At 38.6% G+C, this 24,697-nt stretch overlaps 1 pseudogene; it reads left to right on the top strand.

Annotated features, from left to right (window-relative positions):
- The first annotated feature begins 1,412 nt into the window (after positions 1–1,412).
- LOC100658771 (peptidyl-prolyl cis-trans isomerase-like 1) lies at positions 1,413–23,635 on the top strand (annotated as a pseudogene).
- Positions 23,636–24,697: the final 1,062 nt, after the last annotated feature.

Below are 24,697 nucleotides of genomic sequence, written 5' to 3'. Positions count from 1 at the left end.
ACATGGTGATCTGCTTCTGTACAAATTACAGCCAAGAAAACTCTGTGAGGCAGTTCTACTCTGTCTCATGGGACCACTGTGAGTTGGAATTGGCTCCGTGGCACCTAATGACAACAAATATCATTACTAAATTGTGTACATTGATAATCAGGAAAACAACAAGCATATCTGTTATAATTCAACATTGCCCTGTAGAAAAATGGGCAAAGACAAATAGGTATTTTAAGAGGATGTGACTAAACACATGAAAGGGTATATACCTTATAAGTGATTGATTAAAACCATAAGAGTTATTCATCAAATTTTAGAAATTCGACAATACCAATAAAGAGGGTGTAAATCAAAAAAACATCTTTTACATTGCAGGTGGGATTATAAACGGATTACATCATTTGAAAAGCAATTTGGCATTATTTTATAGTTACATATTCACCTACCCTAGTAACTGGTGTTATGGATTGAATTGGGCCCCCAAAACGAAGTGCTGAAGTCTTAACTCCCCATACCTGTGAATGTGATCCTGATTGGAAATAGGATTTTTCTTATATTAATGATATCACACCAGAGAAGGGTGGGTCCTAAACCTAATCCCTCCTGAATGGTATCTTAAAAAGCAGAGTAGACATGGAGAGACACAAATAGGAGGAAGAAGCCATATGAGGGCCCATCTACAAGCCAAGAAATGCCTGGGACTGCCAGAAGCTGAAAGATGAGTGATCTGGAGCAGACAGAGCAGAACCTTGCTGATGCCTTCAATTCAGACTCCTAGTGTCTAAAACTGTGAGATAATAAATTCTGTAAAACCGCCTTGTAGTATTTTTGTTATTTTGTTAACACCAGCACTACATAACTACCCTAGAGAAATTCCTGCATATGTGTACCACAGGAGTGCGTGTATAAGAATGCTCAAGATAAATGAGTGTAACCACTGAAGTGCCCTTTGGTAAGAGAATGAGTAAATAAAATGTGAGTTTAATAATTTTATTTAACATGGAGAATGACCCATATACAACTTAGATAAAATGTGAATATAAAGCAAGTCCCAGAAGCATACATGCAGTATGATACAATTTATTAAATCTTAAAAGCAAGCAAATCTAGACAGTATGTTATGTAGGAGTACATATATTTGTGATTTTAAAAAGGGAGAAAATACATTTAAAATTCAGGATGTCAGTTACCACCTCAGGGTGGGAGTAATGGCAGGACAGGGAGGCAAGGACAAAACGGTATTTGTGATGTTTTAATTCTTGTGATAGAAATGACTCGAGATGGCATGATAGAATTTTGCAAGACCAACAACTTATTCATTGTGAATATCTGTTTCAACAATATAAACGGTGACTATGCACTTGGACCTTGCCAGATGGAATACACAGGAATCAAATTGACTACTTCTGTGGAAAGAGACAATGGCGAAGCTCAATATCATTAGAAAAATGCCAGCGGCGGGCTGCGGAACAGACCATCAGTTGCTTAATATGCAGGTTAAGTTGAACCTGAAGAAAATTAAAAGACGTCTACAAGAGCCAAGATACAACCTTAAGGATATGGCACCTAAATTGAGAGATCATCTCAAAAGTAGATTTGATTCATTGAACACTAATGACTGGAAGACCAGATGAGTTGTGGGATCACATCAAGGCCATCATACATGAAGAAAGCAAGAGGTCATTAAAAAGGTAGGAAAGAAAGAAAAGACTAAAATGGATGTCAGAAGAGACTCTGAAACTTGCTCTTGAACTCGCATAGGTAAAACAAAAAGAAAAAATGACAAAGTAAATGAACTGAAGATTTCAAAAGGCAGCTCAAGAAGGCAAAGAAAAGTATTTTAACGAAATGTGCAAAGACCTGGAGTTAGAAAACCAAGAGGGAAGAACATGGTCAGCATTTCTCAAACTGAAAGAACTGAAGAAAAAAATTCAAGCCTTGAGTGGCAATATTGAATGATTCTATGGGCAAAATGTTGAATGATGCAGGAAGCATCAAAAGAAGATGGAAGGAATACAGAGTCATTGCACCAAAAAGACTTCATTGACATTCAACCGTTTCAGGAGGTAGCATAGGATCAAGAACCTATGGTACTAAAGGAAGAAGCCCAAGCTGCACTGAAGGCATTGTTGAAAAACAAGGCTCCAGGAATTGGAGAATACTAATTGAAATGTTTCAACTAACAAATGCAACCCTGGAAGTGCTCACTAGTCTATGGCAAGAAATTTGAAAGATAGCTACCTGGCCAGCTGAGTAGAAGAGATCTGTATTTGTGCTCATTCCAAAGAAAAATGATCCAAACAGAATTTGAAAATTATCAATATCATTAATATCACATGAGTAAAATTTTGTTGAAGATAATTCAAGAATGATTGCAGCTGTACATTGACAGGGAACTGCCAAAATTTCAAGCCATATTCAGAATAGGATATGGAGCAAGGGCTATCATTGCTCATGTTAGATGGATCTTGATTGAAAGCAGAGAATACCAGAAGAATGTTTACCTGTGTCTCATTGACTATGCAAAGGCATTCAACTGTGTGAATCACAACAAATTATGAATAACATTGCAAAGAATGGGCTTTCCAGAACACTTAATTGTGCTCATGCCCAACCAGTCCATAGACCAAGAGGTGTTCGAACAGAACAAGGGGATCCCGAGTGGTTTAAAATCAGGAAAGGTGTGCGTTAGGGTTTATCCTTTCACCATACTTATTCAGTTGATATGCTGAGCAAATAATCCAAGAAGCTGGACTATATGAATAACACGGCATCAGGAGTGGAGGAAAACTTGTTAACAGCCTACAATATGCAGATGATGTAACCTTGCTTGCTGAAAACAAAGGATTTTAAGCATTTCCTGATGAAGATTAAAGACTACAGCCTTCAGTATGGATTACACCTCAACATAAAGAAAACAAAACTCTTCTCAACTGGACCAATAAGAAACATCACGATAAATGGAGGAAAGATTGAAGTTGTCAAGGATTTAATTTTACTTGAATCTACAGTAAATGCCCATGGAAGCAGCAGTCGAGAAATCAGATGACATGTTGCATTGGGCAAATCTGCAAAAGACCTCTTTACGGTGTTAAAAAGCAAAGATGTCACTTTGAGGACTAACATGCACCTGACCCAAGCTATGCCGTTTTCAGTCACCTCATATGCATGGGAAAGCTGGACAATGAATAAGGAAGTCTGAAGAAGAATTGATGTCTTTGAATTATGGTGTTGGCAAAGAATATTGAATATACCATGGACTGCCAAAAGAATGAACAAATCTGTCTTGGAAGAAGTAAAACCGGAAAGCTCCTTAGAAGTGAGGATAGTGAGACTTTGTCTCACATACGTTGGACATATTATCAGGAGAAGCAGTCCCTGGAGAAAAACCTCAGTTTGGTAGAATAGAGGGTCAGCAAAAAGGAGAAGACCTTCAATGAGGTGAATTGACGCAGTGGCTGCAACAGTGGGCTCAGACGTAGCAAGGATTGTGAGGATAGCACAGGACTGGGCAGTGTTTCTGTTGTACATAGGAACCACCTTGATGACACCCAACAATAAATTCTTGAGTAATGATTTTCTTAATCATTTTATTTACTTAATGGCATTAACATATATATTGGTTTGGTTGTCTTTTGTTGAGTAATCACCCCAAAATTTCCTGGCTTATAAGAACAACCATTTCATTTTTCTAGCAGTTCTGTAAGGTGACAGGGATCAGCTGTGCAGTTATTCTACTCAACCTGATGTTGGCTGGAATTGCAGTTATCCAGGCTTGATTGGGCTTGAAACATTCAAGATAGCTCACTCATACTTGGTTGGCAGTTGATGCTGGCTTGGCTTTCACACCTCCGTTCTTCTTTTATGTGTCTTCTCCATGTGGTTTGAGCTTCTTCCTATCAGTATGGCTGAGATTCGAAGAAGTAGTGTCCCAAGAGCTGATATTTCAAGAAGAGGGAAGTGGAGCTGTGCGTCCTCATAAGGTCCTGTCTTGAAAGTCTCAGAACATCACTTGGGTGCATTTATTGGTCAAGGTAATCACAGAGCCAGCCTAAATTAAAAATGAAAGAGGGAAGAGAGGGAAACTTCTCCATGGGAGAGAAGCATGTGTACACAAGGAAGGAAGGAATTGATGGGAGCCATTTTGGAGATTAGATACCATTATGTGCCCTCTGACCACAACAATGTATGTCCCTTGCGTAGGAAATACACTTAAACACTTGCCACTTGCTAAGACAAAGTCACATTTCAATATTGCATCAGGTTCAGGGTCAAGTCCAGGATCTGGTCATCTAAATCTGTTTTGAGTACATGTGAGGCACCTTTACTGTATGTCTTAGTCATCTAGTGCTGCTGTAACGCAAGCCATGTAACACATGGCTTTAACAAACAAAGTTTATTCTCTCACAGCCTAGTACACTGGAAGTCCAAATTCAGGGCATCAGCTCCAGGGGAAGGCCTTCTCTGTTGGGTCAGGAGGAAGGTTCTTGCCATCAGTCGTCCCCTGGACTAGGAGCTTCTCCACCCAGGAACCCCAGATCCAAGACCCAATCCAATCTTGTAGACTGAGTCCTGCCTCATTAACATAACTGCCGCCTATCCCACCTCAATAATATCATATAGCTATGAAAATCACATCAGATGACAAAATCCTGGACAATCACACAATACTGGGAATCGTGGCCTAGCCAAATTGATATACATATATTTAGAGGGACACAATTCCATGACACTGCAGTTCCTTTCTATCTGAAGATGCGTAGGGAAATTTTCTTCCCTTACTCATCCAGCATACAATGATGAGACAGGCCATAAATACTCATGTCCAAAAAGAAGGACAATGACAGGTACATAGCAGTGAATGGTACATAGCAATTCTGAACTGCAGTTGAGCACATGTCTCTAATTTCCCATGATTCTAGAGGCAGGGAATATATGTTGATTAAAGACTAATTCTGCTTCTGAGAGTGTTTCTGAACTCTTGTTTCTTCCCTTCTTTGACTCTCACTCTGAGTCATTCCTGTCCATGAGAAATGGCTTATGCTTGCATCTGAGTAGCTTTCTCAATCTGCTTCCTGATTTTAGGAGGTGGAAGGAACCTAAGCCTCTTCATTTTGAACTCTGTCCCTTTTAGTGTAAGATGATGTAATGTCTTTAAAAATTTCTTATGCTTACTTTGAGTAACCTTATAATTTACTCTATTAAACAAAAGACAGAACCACAAACCTCTTCAAAACTGGCCTGTCTTTACTTTGGGCTGAGATCTAAGGAGCTGAAGGACAACATCCTGAAGAATCTTAGATACACCATTATCTAGCTGAAATGTCTAAAAAGCATGCCCATAAGATTCTTACAAGTCTTTTGGTCTAAGTAAGAGCTCTGCAAGGCTCTGCCATAAATATTTCTGAAGTCATAGATGATACTACAGTTATATCCTTGGTTTTACCCTGATGTTATATGTTTTTACTGCAGGTAAAAATGTTGCCTTTCATAATAAGGGTTGCCTTTCAGTAACAACTTACTCATTGTTATTACAGCCTCCAATGTTTCCTGAAGGCTCAGAGGCCTCCAACATGTGCCCAGTTCCAAAGTTAAAAGTGCATGTTTTGGGTTTTGGCCCAGTAGCACCCTGTTTCTAGCACCAGTTTCTATATTGGTTATCAATTGCTCCATAACAAATTCAAAATTTAGTGGCTTAAAACAACCATTTTATTAATTCCTACAATTCTGTGGGTAGACTGCACTACTCCTAAAACGCTACACTACCAAAACAGTTGGGGATAGTCAAGTTCTATTACACTGATTGTTATGTTTGTTGATTCTTAGGTAAAACATTTGTCCAAATACAGACAGTCCCTGGGTCATGAACATCTGACTTACATACAACCTGTAGTTATGGACCAGCTCCTGTAAAACTTATTGTATTAAATAACTTGAGGTACATACAGTGGTTCCTGATAGCAAACGGGCAATACTCTGTGATGCCCATCAAAACAGTATTATTATTATTACTGTATTTTATGTTAAAGATGTTTTAGTGTATCTGGAAATGTTTCTTTAATGTTTTTTATGTATAGAATGGTATAATATATACTAAAACAAATATTTGACTAGCCGATGTTAGATATGAACTGTACCTAACTGTTCCAACCTATGTACAAACTCAACTTACAGACAGACTTAGGTACAGAACTCGTTCATAATGCGGGGACTGCCTGTGTAAGTTAGTCAGTGAACCACAGGTATCTAGTAAATTGTACATGATTTCTGACTTGAACCTAATAAATAATCATATTGAAAATAGAAAGTATGTTAAGATCCACCAAAGGTAGTCCATGAGGTCTCATAAAATTCATAGCCTATTAAGAGGAAAATTAACATTGTAGATTTTGGTATATTAGTTGTTAAGGGCAAAGGATAAAAGTGGAGGTTTTTTTTTGCCTCTCCATATGCCGTTTCTAGGAGTCCCTGGATCGTGCACACAGTTAAGCACTCAGCTACTAACTGAAAGTTTGGGTGTTGGAGCTCACCCACAGGCACCTCGGAAGAAGGGCCTGGTGATCTACTTCCAAAAGATCACAGCCATTGAAAACCCTGTGCAGTGCAGTTCTCCTGTGACACACATTGGCTGCCATGAGTTGGAATAGACAGCAACTGGTTTGTGGTTCTGTTTTGTTTTGTTTCTGCCATTTCTAGTGTCCTCTATACATTATCTCATTGGATAGTTACAAGTCTCCTGTGGTATAAGCAGGGCAAAGATTTGTTGACTTGATCTGAATTTGATGGATACCACTGAAGTGCGCATTTAGTATTGTCCCCAAAGGCATGTTATTAGGAAGAGTAGAAATGTGGGTAAATAACATCTCTTTCTCAATAATCAAAAATAGATATTCCCACTTTTTTTCTTCTTTGTAAAAGTATTTTGTAGATGAAGCTAGATTTTATACTATACTATGGAACTTCTGAAATTATGATCCCAAAAGAGCTACATACAAAAAGAAAATTTTTTTATTGTACCTTTGATGGAGGTTTACAGAGCAAACTTGTTTCTCATTAAACAATACACCTATTGTTTTGTGACATTGATTGCCAATCCCACGACATGTCAACAGTTTCCTCTTCTTGACGTTGGGTTCCCCATTACCAGCTTTCCTGTCCACTCCTGCCTTTTTATCCTCGCCCCTGGGCTGATGTGCCCATTTAGTCTCTCTCTTTTTTTTTTTTTTTTTTTTATGGGTGCGCCTCAGGAGCACTGAGCTGAAAGTGTGTCTGGGGGTCATACTCTCAGGGTTTCTCCAGTCTCTGTCAGACCAGCAAGTCTGGTCTTCTTTTTTGTGAATTAGAATTTTGTTCTACATTTTTCTCCAGCTCTGTCCAGGACCCTCTACTGTGATGCCTGTTAGAGCAGTTGGTGGTAGTAGCCAGATATATACACAAAAATTCTTAATTAAAAAACTTGATCTTTTATTAAAAACATCCTTCACTCAATTTATTCAGTTTGTTTAGTTTGCTAAGGAGATATTTTGTTTACAGAATTGTGAAGGGGAATTTCATAATCAGGATGAAGGTAGTTTAATCAGGCCTTAGATTCTATTTTAGTCAAATCCAATTTAGTTGTGGAGATATAAGAAGCCTATCCTTGTGATTAAAATTCTGAATGTCAATGAGCTAAGATGCTTAGTAATATCTATGTCTAAGCAAAAATAATTGAACATAGTTTTTTAGTTTTTTTCTATGCTTTCAAATTAGCACTACTAAAATATTTTCTAGTTTTTTTGTTTTTAAATGAAATAATAGATCATAACTGGAAAATTGAGTTATGTTGCTAGGTCTGCAAAATAAGTAACAATAAAACCTTTGGAAGTCACTTAGTTCATTTCATCTTTAGGCTGAAATAAATTCTAATGACATTAAACTAACTCTTATTATATACTGCTTTTTTGGTGTAGTGGTTAAATGCTATAGCTGCTAACCCAAGGGTCGGCAGTTCAAATCCGCCAGGCCCTCCTTGGAAACTCTACGGGGCAGTTCTACTCTGCCCCATAGGGTCGCTATGAGTCGGAATCGACTCAACAGCACTGGGTCTGGGTTTATAATTTATAAAGAATTTTTATTTTTATTATGTCTTTTTTAATAATTCAGAAACTGAGGCTTAGGAAAGTAACTTGCTAAACCTAGTGATTATTACGGAATGTACATACTAAGGGAAAAGACATTGATGAGAGGGAATGATTCAGTATGTAGAAGCAAGAAGAGATGACTGTACAGAAGTAACACATGAGCATAAATTTCCTGAGGGGATAGACTCTAAAGCATAGGAGGCTATAGGCCTTAGTTAGAAGAAGGAATACCTCTTCTAATATAGTTGCCCAGAGGGAAAAGAAAATCGGTGCAGATATATACAGGCTTGTAGGTTTGGGAGTTGGCAAAGTCATCTGCTAAGGATAATGAAAGAGAATAAAGAAGATCTGGAAGAAACGTTGCAAATAATGCAAGATCAATTTGAGACCTAGTGAGATTGCCAGACAGTGCTAAAGCTCCATTTCAGTAAGCATAAATGAATGAAATTGTGTGATTCCTCCTTCCCCCACCCCAGGAGTCTTTGTCTTCTCAGATTCAGGAATAGAAAAGTATTAGGGAGTTTTACCTAACAGGTGAGTTGAAAGCAAAAAAGGACTAGGAAATTTAAGGTATTGGCAAGAAAAAAAGAGTATTATTTAAATGACAGACCACAAAATGTAAGCTGAATAAGAAAGAAAGTGGAGAGGGAAAGAGTAACAGAAGGGAAGGAGAGAGGGAGAGTGTTTTGATGAATTGTAAAGGTAATGTAAAGGAGCCAATGGAGTGAAGGCCTATAAGAGGTCAAAGAATCAAGATTTTGGCAGTAGTCAACAATAAGTATAAGGAAAGATGGTTGTGATCAGAAATAAGGATGCTTGGAATAGTGATTTGGGGAGGTAGAAAACGTAGATTATAACAATGGAAGTGAGTGGCTGAGGTGAAGTAGAAGGTCATTGGAGGTCAAGAGATGAGAAGGTCAGAGAGACCAGATTACAGATGGGTTGTCTGCTATAATAATGAAATAACTAACATGATGATAGGATTTGAAGCATTAAGGAGGAACGAGTGAGTCCAATTTTTGATAAACGAGAGAGAACAATTAGAATGTCAGTAGTTGATAAGTTACAAGGATGAGAAAAAAAGTAATACAAATACCGTGAACCATGGCATATATCTATACGGACACTGATTTGTTGTTGCTCCATCTGTCAAGGATTGAGAGGACTGTGCTAAAATCTCAGATGGTAAATTTGTTAATTCCTCCCTATATTCTATCAAATTTTATTGTGTATGTTTTGTGGCATTTTATTAGGTGTGTATACACTTTTTTTTTTATATACACTTAGAATTTTTAGATCTTCCTGGTGAAATGTACCATTTTATTATTATGTCATACCATTTCTATAACTAATAATGCTTTCTGTTTATGTTATTTGTGTGATATCAATTTAGCAGTTCTTGATTTTTTTAAAATCATATTTTCTTGATAAGTCTTTCCCTATCATCTTACTTCCGTTTCCGTGTCTTAATACTTTAAGTGTGTCTCTTTTACATAACCAGTACCTGGCTTTTAAAAAAAGTCTAATTTGACAATATGTGTCTTTTAACTACTAACTATTGCGTTAAATCATTTATATTTCTGGTGACTTATTTTTGTATTTGGTCTTATTTCTACTTGTACATTTTCATCCAGCAACTAAGAAGTGTTGTAAAATTAATTTGGTTTCAAATAGAAATCCACTCCTGCCTCCTCAGGATAAGCCAAATAGAGATTTAAAAAGCTTCCCACATTCCCTCACCAAAACAAAAGTAACAACAAAATAAAACCCAAAACTCCCTTTCTCCTGAAATGTACGGAGTAGGGAAAAAGTACACTGGAGGAAAAATGACGGGCACAAATAGTATCTCCTGTATTATTTTTGATAAAAGGTAATTGTAAACTACAGATATGGTCTTATTCTTCTAAACTTCTGTGGGACTTATTCATTTTATTATGTATGTCTCTGAAATAAAAGTTACCTAAAAAAATACCGTTGCCATCAACTCGATTCCGACTCATAGCAACCCTATAGGACAGAGTAGAACTGCCCCATAGGGTTTCCAAGGAGCGGCTGGTGGATTTGAACTGCTGACCTTTTGGTTAGCATTGTCTGTTGAAAGTGCATCTAATTTATTAGAACAAGAACCTGGTGGGGAGATAATTTTGTGTTGTCAGCAATGAATAAATGTAAATCTCTAAAAATGAATTGTTTTTGAGATGACATGTTTAAATCAAGCTAATATGTTCAGGGATTGGGAGTGAACACTTTGAGAGATAAAATAGCCTACAGCACAACACCTGGGTTTATGAAAGACTAATTTTTAAAAAACATTTTCCCCATATTGTGGCAAATAAACAAATAAATAAATTTTAAAAACTCTAGAAGATGCATAGACTTTGATAGTCTAGCTGAGAGCCTCAAGTAAAAATAAAGTTTAATGATTTTCTTAAATGCTATTGCCCAAATAAGGAAAATCCATCATTAAAAACTGAGTATACTGAGCTTTGCCACCTCTGCCAGATCCAGAGCCACTGCATTAGCTGATGGCATTGTGAGACTTACTGAAGCTTTCTCTAGATTCCAAGTAACTTTTTTTTTTTTGACAGAATTGATGTGTTGTTGTTGTTTTTAGGTGCCGTCGAGTTGGTTCCGACTCATAGCGATCCTATGCACAACAGAACGAAACACTGCCCAGTCCTGTGCCATCCTCACAATCGTTGTTATGCTTGAGCTCATTGTTGCAGCCACTGTGTCAATCCACCTCGTTGAGGGTCTTCCTCTTTTCCGCTGACCCTGTACTCTGCCAAGCATGATGTCCTTCTCCAGGGACTGATCCCTCTTCACAACATGTCCAAAGTATGTAAGACGCAGTCTCTCCATCCTTGCCTCTAAGGAGCATTCTGGCCGCACTTCTTCCAAGACAGATTTGTTCATTCTTTTGGCAGTCCATGGTATATTCAATATTCTTCGCCAACACCACTATTCAAAGGCGTCAACTCTTCTTCGGTCTTCCTTGTTCATTGTCCAGCTCTCACACGCATATGATGTGATTGAAAATACCATGGCTTGGGTCAGGCGCACCTTAGTCTTCAAGGTGACATCTTTGCTCTTCAACACTTTAAAGAGGTCCTTTGCAGCAGATTCGCCCAATGCAATGTGTCTTTTGATTTCTTGACTGCTGCTTCCATGGCTGTTGATTGTGGATCCAAGTAATATGGACCTGAAATATATTAATACAGACCATCTAATCTTAGAGAATCCCGAATTTGGTTGTTACTGCCTTCTTTGTTTGGGAGACTGCTAGGTAAAAAGCATGACGTAATGTGAAAAGCATGGGAACTCGGCCCAAGTTAAAGTTCAAACCCTGCTAGCTGTATAAACCTGGACAAGTCAACTAACCACAAACACTTCAATTTCTCCATCCTTGAAGAAGACATTAAAATCATTGCTCTGGCTAACTCAAGGGGCAATTTTGAGAATCAAATGAGATAATGTATGTGAAATAATTATATATTATAAAAAAATTATAAAAATGAAAAAAAAATTTTTTTATGTCATTTGGGCCCTTCAACGCTACTATTTCAAGGTATGGATGCTATCGCCTTTATGAACTCTTTAGTATTCACGGCATATATAGCATTTGGCCTTTATATATGATTTAGGAATTTAATCTTTAGCTTGTTTGTGAAGTACTTTATTGTTATAACAGGGAGTACAATACACTTGTCCATGAGACAAATGTATTTGCTCTTAAATAACTTTTTAAAATCTTCCTATCGTTAAAGGCATAAGGGTCATTGAAGGTGCACCTATCTTGAAAAATAGTTAGAAATGGTGATTATATATATACATACTCTACCAAAATCTGTCAAGACTAATTGCTGTAAAAAATAATAACTGTTTAGTCATTAAACCTGCATATCTTTATCTAAATTCATGTCAGTAGCATAATAGTCTTTATAATATTTTCATTTTCAAAACTTCAGTTATAGACCAAATTCTTAAGAATTGACTAAAAAAAGATTTCTATTGATCATTCTTAGAATATCTTTTCCTAGCAATGGGAGTTAAATATTTTGACGCACTGCTACTTCACTCCCACAAGCCACAGGTCATCAAAAGAGAGTCAATAGCCCCAGTTGTTTTTCAGAGTGTGAGACAAGAATTTTTCCATTCTACTTCCTTTCATTCATCTCACAGATGTTCCCAGAAGACTTTCAACTGCATGGCCTGGCAGCCATGGGATTGCCTCAGCCACCCACAATTTTTATTCGTAGATAATTCTGGTGTCAGTGTGAAGACTGGGAAAGATGAGACTCGGTTAGGAACGATTGCAGTGGTCCAGTGAGGAATAAAGAGTAATTTATGTGGAACTCAGGAGACTGAGTATATTTTATATAGAGAGGTAAATAGTTCTTAACTGGGAGTGATTTTGCCTTCCAGGGGACACGTGGCAATATCTGGAGGCAGTTTTAGTCATCTCAGTGGGGGAGTTGCACTACCGGCATCTAGTGAATAGAAGCTAGGGAGAAATGCTGCTAAACACTCTCTGATGTACAGGACAGTGTCCCACAACAAAGAATTATCTGGTTCAGAAACTTCAGTAAAGGTAATAGCTGAAGCCATTAGAAGGAATAACAGAATCCAAAGGAGAGGAATGAGGGAGAAATTAATTAAAGAAAATACCAATATAGAAGGACCATGCATGCTAAGGAAGAAAGGCCAAAAGACAAGACTGAAAGAATGCTCACAGAAGCAGAGGAGAATCTAGAGAGTGGTGTTGTGAAAAACAAGTGAGGAAGGAGTTTCTGTTTGGGAGTGGCCATTGGCATTCAGTGGAGCCCCCCACCAAAAAAAATTAAGGTGAGGACTGTAGAGTCCATTCTAGGCTGTAGAGTCCATTCTAGGCTGTAGAGTCCATTCTAGGCTGTAGAGCCTGCACTACAGGTGTTAGGAAGTTTTGTTTGATATTCTCCATTTGCCCCCCCAAATCCACTTTCTATTCTTCTCCATCCTACTTTATGCCAGAAAAGTTGGCTTAATAGACCTTATCAACAAAACTCCTTTGCCTTTTGGCTTTGGTGGGTTGACAATGGGAAGCACTGAAAAGAGATAGGAGGGCAGGAAGAGAGAGAGCTCAGGATATTCATTTCCGTAACTCTTTCTCTGCTGGGCTGTGGATTGGCAGGGACAGCCTTTCTCTCCCAAAACCTAAAGCTCCTATTGGGCAGCTCTTTTCTGGAGTTACAGGTCTAACTAGTTTATTGTCCCATCAAGGCCTGTGGCAGTTGTCACTTCCACCTATTATTCACCCTGTAGTGCTTCAGCATTCCTTGTTAGTATTTTGAACCCTCCCTAAAACCAAAAACCAAACCCATTGCTATTGAGTCAATTCTGACTCATAACAACCCTACAGGACAGAGTAGAACTGCCCCATACGGTTTCCATGATTGTAATCTTTATGGAAGCAGGCTGCCACACTTTTCTCACATGGAGTAGACAAATGCTTAACCACTGTACCACCAGGCTCCTGTGAACACTGCCTACACCCTTGTAAATAGTCACTTCATTAAACTCCATTCAATCACTGTTTTTTAGCCCGTGCTCTGTTTCTTGCCAGGAATCTGACTGACGCTGGTGATCTGTATCAGAACCATTTTCAGTGGAGCAGTTGAGGCAGATGGGTAGAGAAGTAAATGGAAAGAAAGAAAGAAACAATTAAAGATATATCTTTTTGTTTATTTTTGTTTTGTTTTACAAGGGGTTTGGCAATGACAGGAAGAAGAATGCTAGAGAAGATGATAGCTAGTGAGATTCTGAAGGACCTGAGAATCTTTTTAAATGAGAGTTTGACCTGTTTTTAGGTTGTAAGAAGCTGGTACTGAGGGAGAGGATAAAGGTGTATAATAAGAACAATAAGGTTGTGGAATTTGAAAGTGATGGAATCAATTAAAAGCGTAGATGGCAGAATTAGCCTTGAACGGAAGAACAGCTCTTTCTTTGAGAACATGGAAATGGAGGATAAATGGGTTAATGAAAGTGTGGTAAAGAATCAGGGAAATTCATGTATAGTAGGTTCAATTTATTCTGTGATGTTGAAGACAAGGTCATTTGTTGAGTGACGGAAGGAATTGGGAGGGGGGACAGAGGATAAAAATAAAGGTTTGGAGTGGGAAATTATGGTAGGAAACAGAAGAAGTTACTGTTTGCTGAAGAGGGCTAAGGATCCTAGTTGAGAACCACAGATTGGTTGAGCTTCCAATATATAGCAAGATTCAATTTTCTTGAGTGGAACTTGGCAGCTAGTGGCTAGGAAAAGAGAGGTCAGATGGTTGAAATAATCAGAAGTTTGGAGATGTAAAAGATATATGTTTTGGAAGAATAAAGGAATATGGAGAGCGCTGGCAGAAGTGCGATTGATGTCATCCACCAAATGTGTAGGCTGCATAAGAAGGACAGAAAACCATAAAAGTGGAGAAAGACATTGTCAAAATGTCAAGGATAAAGTTGAGAAATTGGAGACCTTGAAGAACACTTGTATTGAAAGTAAGTGTTGAGAGAGCTGGAAGGGTAGATGGCTATCACCAGAGAACGGCATATTGGAGCTGAAAATTTCAAAAGTGGAGCAGTTTTGAGTGATGAGTAAGCCTTGTCATAGCTATGCAGAGGTTACTGAAGTGGAGAGAATAAGTTAAGGAACTCTGAGTCTAAGTTATTGGATAGTTTGTTCATGTAGATATTGATGCTGATCATAAAATGGTAGCAAAAGTTTTTGGGGAAAGGGCACAGAGCCTTCATTGATGGGAAAAGTGAGGCAGTAAATGGCAACAATGAATGGCAGAGTTTAATATAGGCAGGATGATTTGAACATCAAAGGATTTGTAGAATTTCCCCAATAATGGTCTGGAAGCAGCAATGGGAATCATAAGATTTTTAACTTAATTCCTGAACCTCATAGTGTGTGAGATGTGGAAGATTGAACCACCTCTGCTCAATAAAGCTTCAGAAAGGTTAGCTACTCAAAGAAAAGACTTTAGCTGAGAAGGCAAACAAAGAGATAGATGACTACTTTTGAAAGTATCTGAGGATAGAGGCACAAGTGCAAACAGGGAAACACAGGCTACAGAGAACCTGAGCTTTCTGAAGGGTAGTTGATAGTGAAAATAAGAGAAAGAACTGAGTAGATATGCTAGTATATGTTAGCTAATTAGTGAAGACACTCAAATCCAGTATAACCTGGGTTCCAAAATATAAAACGTCATATAGTAATAAAGAAATAAACGAAATAAAAATAAATTCCCACGTTTTTTAATTTCGGAAATGTGTGCTCCCCTCCTAGACTGTCAATTCCTTGAGAAGAAAGAATGTGTCTTAGACATTTTTAAAAATTTTTTTGTGCTTTAAGTGAAAGTTTACAAATCAAGTCAGTCTCTCACACAGAAACTTATATACTCCTTGCTACATACTCCCAATTGCTCTCCCCTAATGAGACAGCCTGCTCCCTCCCTCCACTCTCTCTTTTCATGTCCATTTTGCCAGCTTCTAACCCCCTCTACTCTCTCATCTCCCCTCCAGGGAGGAGATGACAACATAGTCTCAAGTGTCCACCCGATCTAAGAAACTCACTCCTCACCAGCATCCCTCTCCAATCCATTGTCCAGTCCAACCCCTGTCTGAAGAGTTGGATTTGGGAATGGTTTCTGTCCTGGGCCAACAGAAGATCTGGGGGCCATGACCACCGGGATCCTTCTAGTCTCAATCACACCATTAAGTCTGGTCTTTTTATGAGAATTTGGGGTCTGCATGCCACTGGTCTCCTGCTGCCTCAGGAGTTCTGTGTTGTGTTCCCTGTCAGGGCAGTCATCGGTTGTAGCTGGTCGCCATCTAGCTCTTCTGGTCTCAGGCTGATGTAAAGTCTCTGGTTTATGTGGCCCTTTCTGTCTCTTGGGCTCGTAATTACCTTATGTCCTTGGTGTTCTTCATTCTTCTTTGATCCAGGTGGGTTGAGACCAATTGATGCATCTTAGATGGCGGCTTGCTAGGGTTTCAGACTCCAGATACCTCTCTCCAAGGTGGGATGCAGAATGTTTTCTTAATAGATTTTATTATGCCAGTTGACTTAGATGTCCCCTGAAACCGTGGTCCTCAAACCCCTGCCCCTGCTACGCTGGCCTTCGAAGCATTCAGTTTATTACGGAAACTTCTTTACTTTTGGTTTAGTCCAGTTGTGCTGACCTCGCCTGCATTGTGTGTTGTCTTTCCCGTCACCTAAAGTAGCTCTTATCTAATTAGTGAATGCCCTCTCCCACCCTCCCAGCCTCCCCCCTCTCGTAACCATCAAAGAATATTTTCTTCACTGTTTAAACTATTTCTTGAGTTCTTATAATAGTGGTCTTATACAATATTTTTCCTTTTGCAACTGACTACTTTCAATCAGCATAGTGCCTTCCAGATTCCTCCATGTTATGAAATGTTTCACAGATTCATCACTGTTCTTTATCGATTCCACTGTGTGAATACACCATAATTTATTTGTCCATTCATCTGTTGATAGGCACCTTGGTTGCTTCCATCTTTTGGCTATTGCAAACAGTGCTGCAATGAACATGGGTGTGCATATATCTGTTCATGTAAAGGCTCTTCTTTCTCTAGGATATATTCCAAGGAGTGGGATTGCTGGATCGTATGGTAATTCTATTACTAGCTTTTTAAGGAAGCGCCAAATCGATTTCCAAAGTGGTTGTACCATTTTACATTTCCACCAGCAGTGTAGAAGTGTTCCAGTCTCTCCACACCCTCTCCAACATTTATTGTTTTGTGTTTTTTGGGTTAACGCCAGCCTTGTTGGAGTGAGATGAAATCTCATTGTAGTTTTGATCTGCAGTTCTCTAATGGCTAATGATGGTGAGCATTAACTCATGTATCTGTTAGCTGCCTGAATGTCTACTTCAGCGAAGCATCTGTTCATATCTTTTGCCCATTTTTTAACTGGGTTATTCATCATTCTGCAGTTGAGTTTTTGCAGTATCATGTAGATTTTAGAAATCAGGTGCTGATTGGAAATGTCATAGCTAAAACCTTCTTCCCAGTCTGTAGTAATCTTTTTACTCTTTTGGTGAAGTCTTTGGATGAGCATAGGTGTTTGATTTTTAGGAGCTCCCAGTTACCTAGTTTTTCTTCTGCATTATTAGTAATGTTTTGTATACTGTTTATGCCATGTTCCTAACATTGTCCCTATTTTTTCTTCCATGATCTTTATTGTTTCAGATTTTAAGTTTAGGTTTTTGATCCATTTTGAGCTGATTTTTGTGCATGGAGTGAGGTATGGGTCTTCTTCCATTTTTATGTAGATGTATATCCAGCTATGCCAGCACCATTTGTTAAAAGACTGTCTTTTCTCCTTATAACTGTTTTGGGGCCTTTGTCAAAGATCAACTGCTCACACGTGGATGGATCTTACACATTTTTATCATGCCCACATTGCCTACATAATTCCTTGTACATAATAGACACTTAAACCTTTGTAGAATGTTTAAATGAAAAAGAGAATAAAGAAAAACAAATCAAATTTTCATCATAAGATAATAATATGCTAGATATATTTGAATAAGTAAATACATGATCATAATTATATTCTTCAATATATTCAATAAACCCCCTCAAAATTCTGTAAATTTCTTTATTATTTGTGTGTTAAAAATGTTTATTTTTCACTTTTGTTTTCAGTACTAATTTAACTCATGTTTATGGTGGTATCTTCAGTCAGTTTGAGATGGCAGTTTTTAAGGATCTTGCTTTTTCTATTAAAATGTATAGGATTTCTAATAAGGTCCTTATATAGAGAATGTGAGTGGTGTGTTTGGAATAGATGCATTGCATCCCAACATTTTCTTTAAATTAAGTTCTGTTTATGTAAGGATATCTTTAATATCTTATATCTACATATTGTATGTATTGTTTTACTTCACCTGTATCTATTGAAAAAAATAACAATAACTAACATTTGAGTAATACCTTGTGTTAGGAACAGTAAAATATTGTGTTTTAGGTGAAAGCTCATAGAGCAAATTAGGTTCCCATTTAAAAATTTTATAGTATTTTTCCATGACACTTGTTACATTTTTCACACTATGTCAACATTCTCATTATTTCTATTCTGTTTGTTCTGTTTCCATTAATCTAGCTTCCCTGCCCATCCTTAGCTTCTCATCTTTGTTTTAGGGTAAATGTTGATCGTTTGGTCTTATATAGTTGATTATTTAAGGGAACACAATACTCATGGGTGATATTACCTATTTTATAAGCCAATTTGTTATTGGGATGAAAGGTTGCCACCAAGAGTGGCTTCAATTTCAAGCTCAAAGAGTATCTTGGGGCAATAATTTTGGGGGTTCCTCTAGTCTCTATCAGTTCAGTAAGGCTGGCCTTTTTTTAGAGTTTTGTTCAACTTTTTTCTCCCTTTCTATCTGAGACCTTCTATTGTGTCCCTGGTCAGAATGGTCGTAGTAGTAGCCATAGTAGTAGCCAGACACTGTTTAGTTCTTCTGGTCTCAGGCTAGATTCAGGCACTCTTTTAAATAGTTTACATGATTTACTCATTTAATCTTTACCACAACCCAATGTCTATCTGTTATTATTGTCCTTATTTTACAGACAAGGAAACAGGCCCAGAGACGATAATTGACTTGCCTAAGGTCACACAATTAATGAATGGATTCAAGCCTAGGAAATCTGGCACCACTACTAATACAGACTTAAATATAGATACATATATATGCATTTGTCCTTTATTGCTTGTTTAAATGCTTGTTTTCTCTACCTCGAACTCCCTAGGGTCAAGGACACTGCATGGCACATTGCAGCTCATCAATAAATATTTGGTGAACAAATGAGTGAATGGGCTTCCCAGTTTGCTATTCCCTACAGATATTCCTATTATTTTCATATTATTTATAAATAACACTCTAGGCATTTCTTTCAAACCTATTCCAGTTATTATTTGGATGGTTTGTTATGAGACATGTTACGACACTTAAAATTTTTACAAATAAAAATTCATTCTTTTGCTGGGACAAACTGATCTCTTCTTCTCCGCCTGCCAAATAAAACAGCAAATTAAGTGTTTACGTGAGGGGAGTTTGCAACCCAGGATTTCCACAGCAGCAGGTTCAAATATTCTAGTCAAATCCTGCCTTTTGTTCCACTCTGGCTGATGAGTATTATGATCAAAGCATTACTCTGTCATTCATTAGTAACCAAGTGCTTATTTCGAATGATTGCTATCATCATTTACTCCCTACACAGGTGCCACCTAGTTACTCTTGTTTTGGCAATGATGGGTTAAATACAATCCTGGGCTTAGTCCTGCTTAAGCTTCCTTGCTCTCTATTTTAAATTAATGCATGGTAGGTTATTTCTTATAAGTGCAAAACTTCCTTTGAACATAAATCTTTCAAAGCGCTCATTCATTTGTATTCTTCTTTTTCATAGATGAGTGTCTTCTTTCACTGTATAGCCTTGCTTTTCTACTCCTGCCCAGCAAATCTACACTACACTGTAGTTAACAATTATCTGTAATTGAAAATAACTTATATTTTATTCTTGTTCTATTTCTTCTTTTAAATACAACTTGTTCTATCAAAATACTGTTCTATTTTGAGATACACATTCGATTGTCTTTCCTCACTGCCTTACCATTATCCTTTTAAGTGTTCCCTTCCAGTCCATGGAATTAGTGTCAATCTAAAGAGTTGCTCTACTAAAGAGTTTTTACACTGTAAGTATTTCATGCAAGGGTGCTAGTTCCACCATAGTTTTTTTAATTTCATTAGTTCCTGAACTACTGAACTTAGTGCAAATCAATACATTTGTTAGAAATTACTTGATAGGAGAAAACATGTACAGCTATTTTTTAAAAGCTCCCTCCCTATTTTATACACAATTACTCTGCATGTCTCCCTCTTAGGACTTTTCCTCAAGTGATACGACCATTTCTCACCAATTTAGAAATAGGCTATAAGATATTTAAAATGGTTTTCCCAATTTTTAAAAGAGAATAAAGAATAAAATTTTAGATTCATGAACAACAACAACAACAAGAAAACAGTACCTACTGCAGTGACCATATGTTAAGGACTGGCCAATGTGAGCTAGTCATAGTCAGGAATTCTTATCTTATCCATCTTTGCATCATCAATATTCAGTACAATTACAGAGCCTTTTCTTTTCCAATCTTCCTTTCCTCCTTCTCCAAAAGTATATATCAAAAGTCTGTTAAGTACCAGGCACTTGTATAGGTGCTGGGGATATAGTGGTGTTGAAAAGAGACAATGCCCCAAGCTGTGCTGTCTTGAAGCTTGTTTATCCTAAGTGGAAATCGACACTCAACAAGTAAATAAGCAAGTAGAGATAATATCAGATAGATAATGTCTTAGAGTAAGAACGCTCATTCTGTTAAAGATTTATTGAGGGTAATATAATTCATGAATTGGGGAAACACAGGGCAAAGAGGAAGCTACCAATGCTCCAGAGGATGGAGGGAGAGGTGTGTTTTATAGTAAAGATGGCGAAGGGAAGTGTGTGATGGTCACATGGTCACAAGATGGGTACCTCACTATCAACTCTGTTTTCAATTACCATCTTCCTAAACATTTTGAGTAAGCTTGTTCTCCTACAATAGTATTCCTAACCCCTCACTCTTATTTACTAAGAATGTCTAAGCTGCCTTCCTCACCTCCATTTTTAGTTGCTAAGAATGGGTTGGAACATGAGCCAGGTGGATTAAACAAGGTGATTGTTAGGGGGCCAGGGCCTTCTGATCTCTAGCCGGAAGCCCAAGGCCATATACATATGAATGGGAAGAAGTCAAGTTTACATTCTCAGGAATGCAGAAGCAGAAGCCTGCAACAAAAAGGAGTTTTGATTCAGACTTCATGTTATTATGCCAACTGCCTCGGTTTTAGAGGTTTGCTAGTATAATAACGATGAGCATTATGAAAAATAAAGTAGAATGATAGAGTATCTGGGGATAGAATGGAGGGATTTACTTAATAATACAGTCAGAAGAGTTATAATGTATACTGGTGAAGAGCACAAGCCCTGGAGCAAAACTGTCTAGTTTGAATTCCAGCTCTTCCATTTACTGTCTGAACCTGGGCAAACTGCTTAACTTTTCTCTGACTTTTAATAAGACCTTTCTCCAAAGGATTAAATACAAGAGGGTATTCTATATGGAATCTCTGGATGGTGAAAATGATTAATGCACTCCACTACTAACCTACAGGTTGGAGTTTTGAGTCCACCCAGAAGCTCCTGGAAGGAAACCCTGGCAATCCACTTCTGAAAAATCAACTACTGAAAATCTTATGGCATTTTACTCTGTCCTTGGGCCCTGTCTCTTTTCACCCCCCACCCCAGCTTCCTGACCTGAGGAGGAGAGGTCCTTCTTCCTCGTTCCCCAACCCCCCCAAATCCTGGGATGAAAGGGTTGAATGGCAGGGATCAGTGAATCCATGCCAGAAGTAAGTAGCAATTGCTAGAAAAGGATGCCCCAGTTTTGCTATGGCAGGGATTTCCCCAGACTACTGGTAAGACAGGGAACAGAGGGCCCCCAAATCTACAAAGTAACACGAAATGGGCTAGGGCGCAGAAACAAAACCATTCTCCAGAACAATGGGGCAGGGTATCAGAAAATAGCCCGCAAACTCCTTTAACGTTATCTTACTGAAGCAGCTGGATAAAACCAGCCCCAGGGACATACACAGAACATCCACCTGTGACCGCTGTGTGACCTTCCACCAGGGGCAGCAAGGGGCAGCAGCAGCAGCAGCCGGGAATTGAATTTGGGGAGCGAGAGACTGTGCTGGTGCAACACCCCATAATAAGTCCTGCTATGAATCCCAGAGGCCTCTGGGACAGAAGCCATCTTAGAAAGCTGCTGCATGCGCATCGTAGTTAACATATCCCCGCCTATGCCTATGAATAAACATGAATCTTTTCCTGCCCAAGAACTTTTAAAAACCCAGGCAAGTCCTTTGTTGTGTGAGACGGGGATATGCATTGCTTAGGCCTTTCTTGTCTCTGCTTGCAAGCCTCTTCAGTAAAGCTTGGCTCGTGTGGAAAACTCTACTTGCCTTACCTGCTCATTCTTGACCAGTGAAAGGCAAGAACCTTATTCCAGTAACACTGGCAGCCACCTAAAATATACTTGGAGACCAGAAAGGGGATCATTTTGCTGGAGTTGTGCTGAAAGCATGCTCCAAAGACCTGTAAGAATTTTGCTGAGTTGGCTCCACCAGGTTACTACAATGGCACCAAACTCCACAGGATCATGAAAGAGTTCATGATCCAGGGAGGTGATCCAACAGGAACACTTCGAGGCGGTGCAGCTTATCTATGGAAAGCAGTCTGAAGATGAACTTCATCCAGGCTTGAGAATCATGGGGCCTGGAATTCTTGCAATGGCCCATGTGAAACCAACATAAACAGTAGCCAGTTCTTTGTGACCCTGGCCTGGAACCCGGTAGCTAGACAGCAAACACACCATTTTTGACTGGGTGTGCCAGTGCATAAAAAAAAAAAAGTGCATAGGAATGGTAAATTGAGTGAGAATGGTGGAAACAAACTCTCAGGACTGCCTTGAGGACAATGTGAAGATCATTAAGGCATACCCTTCTGAGTAGACTTGCTGCCTTACCGGCCATACCTAGGTCTTTCGGGCCTCTGAGAAGGCACCAAGGAACCAACTCCCACATGACCTAGAATGACACAAACTGTAAACTTCATTTTGACCTTTCAAATGACATAGCTAAGGAAGCCTGGGGTCTTAGGTGAGCCAGAAATGGAAATGTATTTTATATTTTAGCAGGATGCTTCTTTTCTCTTTTCCAGTGCCTAGGTTGATAGAAATGCCTATGATGTTCGGACACAGGTTATATTTCTGTGAATGACTCATGCTACTCCACCTTGTGTGTGTCTGCCCTGATATACTTGGAACAAAATGAAGCAGAATCCCTGTTAGTTCACAGTGTCTAGCCAAACTTCTTCCTGGGGAGATTGATATTTTGGTCTTCAGTGCAGTCTTTGGTGGTCTACAGCCACAGAATTCAAAACCAAGTTTTATCTGTCGGCCTTCTTGAATCTGTGCACACCCTATTTCAGTCTTCTATAGTTGTTCTACCAGGGAGTTTATGCATCTCTATGTATATTTCCCCTCAAAACCAGAGCATCAACACTGCTGTTTCTGACGCTTAGACATACCACACAAAGCCACGTTGAAATTTTGCCGATGGAAAACGCATCCAACAATCAAGTTTCTAAGAAGTGTTAAGTGGGGGATGATAATGTATAATAATCGAGGAATGAATTTATTAAAGGAAACAGAAGCATTGACCATTTCCCCCCACAGAAGAAATAGAAATCTGTAGTGAACAGACTGAATTCTCCTTAAAAAGTAGTATTCTCATACAAGAGAAAGGCACCCCTTAAGGTTTTTTTAACCTAAGACTTTAGAGAAACTAGATATTTTTATATGTTAATTTTTTAATCTTGTTTTGTTGGAGAAGTAGGTGTGAGAGGAAGGATATTAATACCTGCGTGATACATATAAACTCCCAAAATAAAACGCCACTGATGGTTGGGAAAAAAAAAACCAAAAACCTACGGAGCACAGTTCTATTCTGACACACATGGGGTTGCCATGAATTGGAATAGACTGGAGGGCAACCGTTTGTTTGTTTGTTCTGTTTTTAATCACACACACACCCACACAGACACACACACACATGAAAGGAGGAAGTGACATTTTATCCGGAGATCTTCAGTGTGTCTAGATTTAAGAGCCTTCCAAGTATAAAACCAACAAAACCCTGTTGTCATCTAGTCTTTTCTGACTCACAGTGACCCTATAGGACAGAGTAGAACTACCTCATAGGGTTTCCTAGGCTGTAATCTTTACGGAAGCAGACTACCACATCTTTCTCCCACAGAGTCACTGGTGGGTTTGAACCGCCGGCCTTTTGATTAGCAGCTGAGTGCTTAACCACTGTGCCATCAGGGCTTCTTCTTGGTATGGAACTGCAAATGTGAAGCCCTGGTATGGGAATTTGCTTTGGCTTGGTGTTTTGATAGAAAAATGAGAAGCTTGGTTGCATGGGGTATCATAAATAAAGGGAAGAATAGTAATAGATGAATTGGGAGAGATTGGGTGGGGCCAGATCATGCAGGGCCTAAGTACAATGGGGAACCATTGGAAAATTTTAAGGATTTAAAAAAATTTTTTAGAAGCTCACTCTGGCTTTTACCTGGGAAGTGGCAGAAAACTAGAAGCAAGAAGATTAGGGAGGAAATCTATTATTAGAACAGCCATGTCAAAGTTATGGCGGCTTGGACTGGGATGGTTACATAGAAATGTAGAGAAGAGATTAGACTTTGAAATATATTTTGGCAACAGAAACAAAACCATTTACTTAAGGATTGGAGGTGAGAGGTGAGTAAAAGAGCTGAATCAGGAATGAATCCTAGATTTAGAGCAGCCAACTGGCAGAAATTCAGATTAGGGAGATGCAGGAGAAAGGCTAGTTTTAGAGAGAAAAGTCAGTTTTTTT

This window comes from Loxodonta africana, chromosome 25, assembly GCF_030014295.1.
Source record: "Loxodonta africana isolate mLoxAfr1 chromosome 25, mLoxAfr1.hap2, whole genome shotgun sequence".
Lineage (NCBI taxonomy): Eukaryota > Metazoa > Chordata > Mammalia > Proboscidea > Elephantidae > Loxodonta > Loxodonta africana.
Note: the sequence above shows the minus strand (reverse complement) of the source record. Positions and strands in the feature narration are given on the sequence as shown.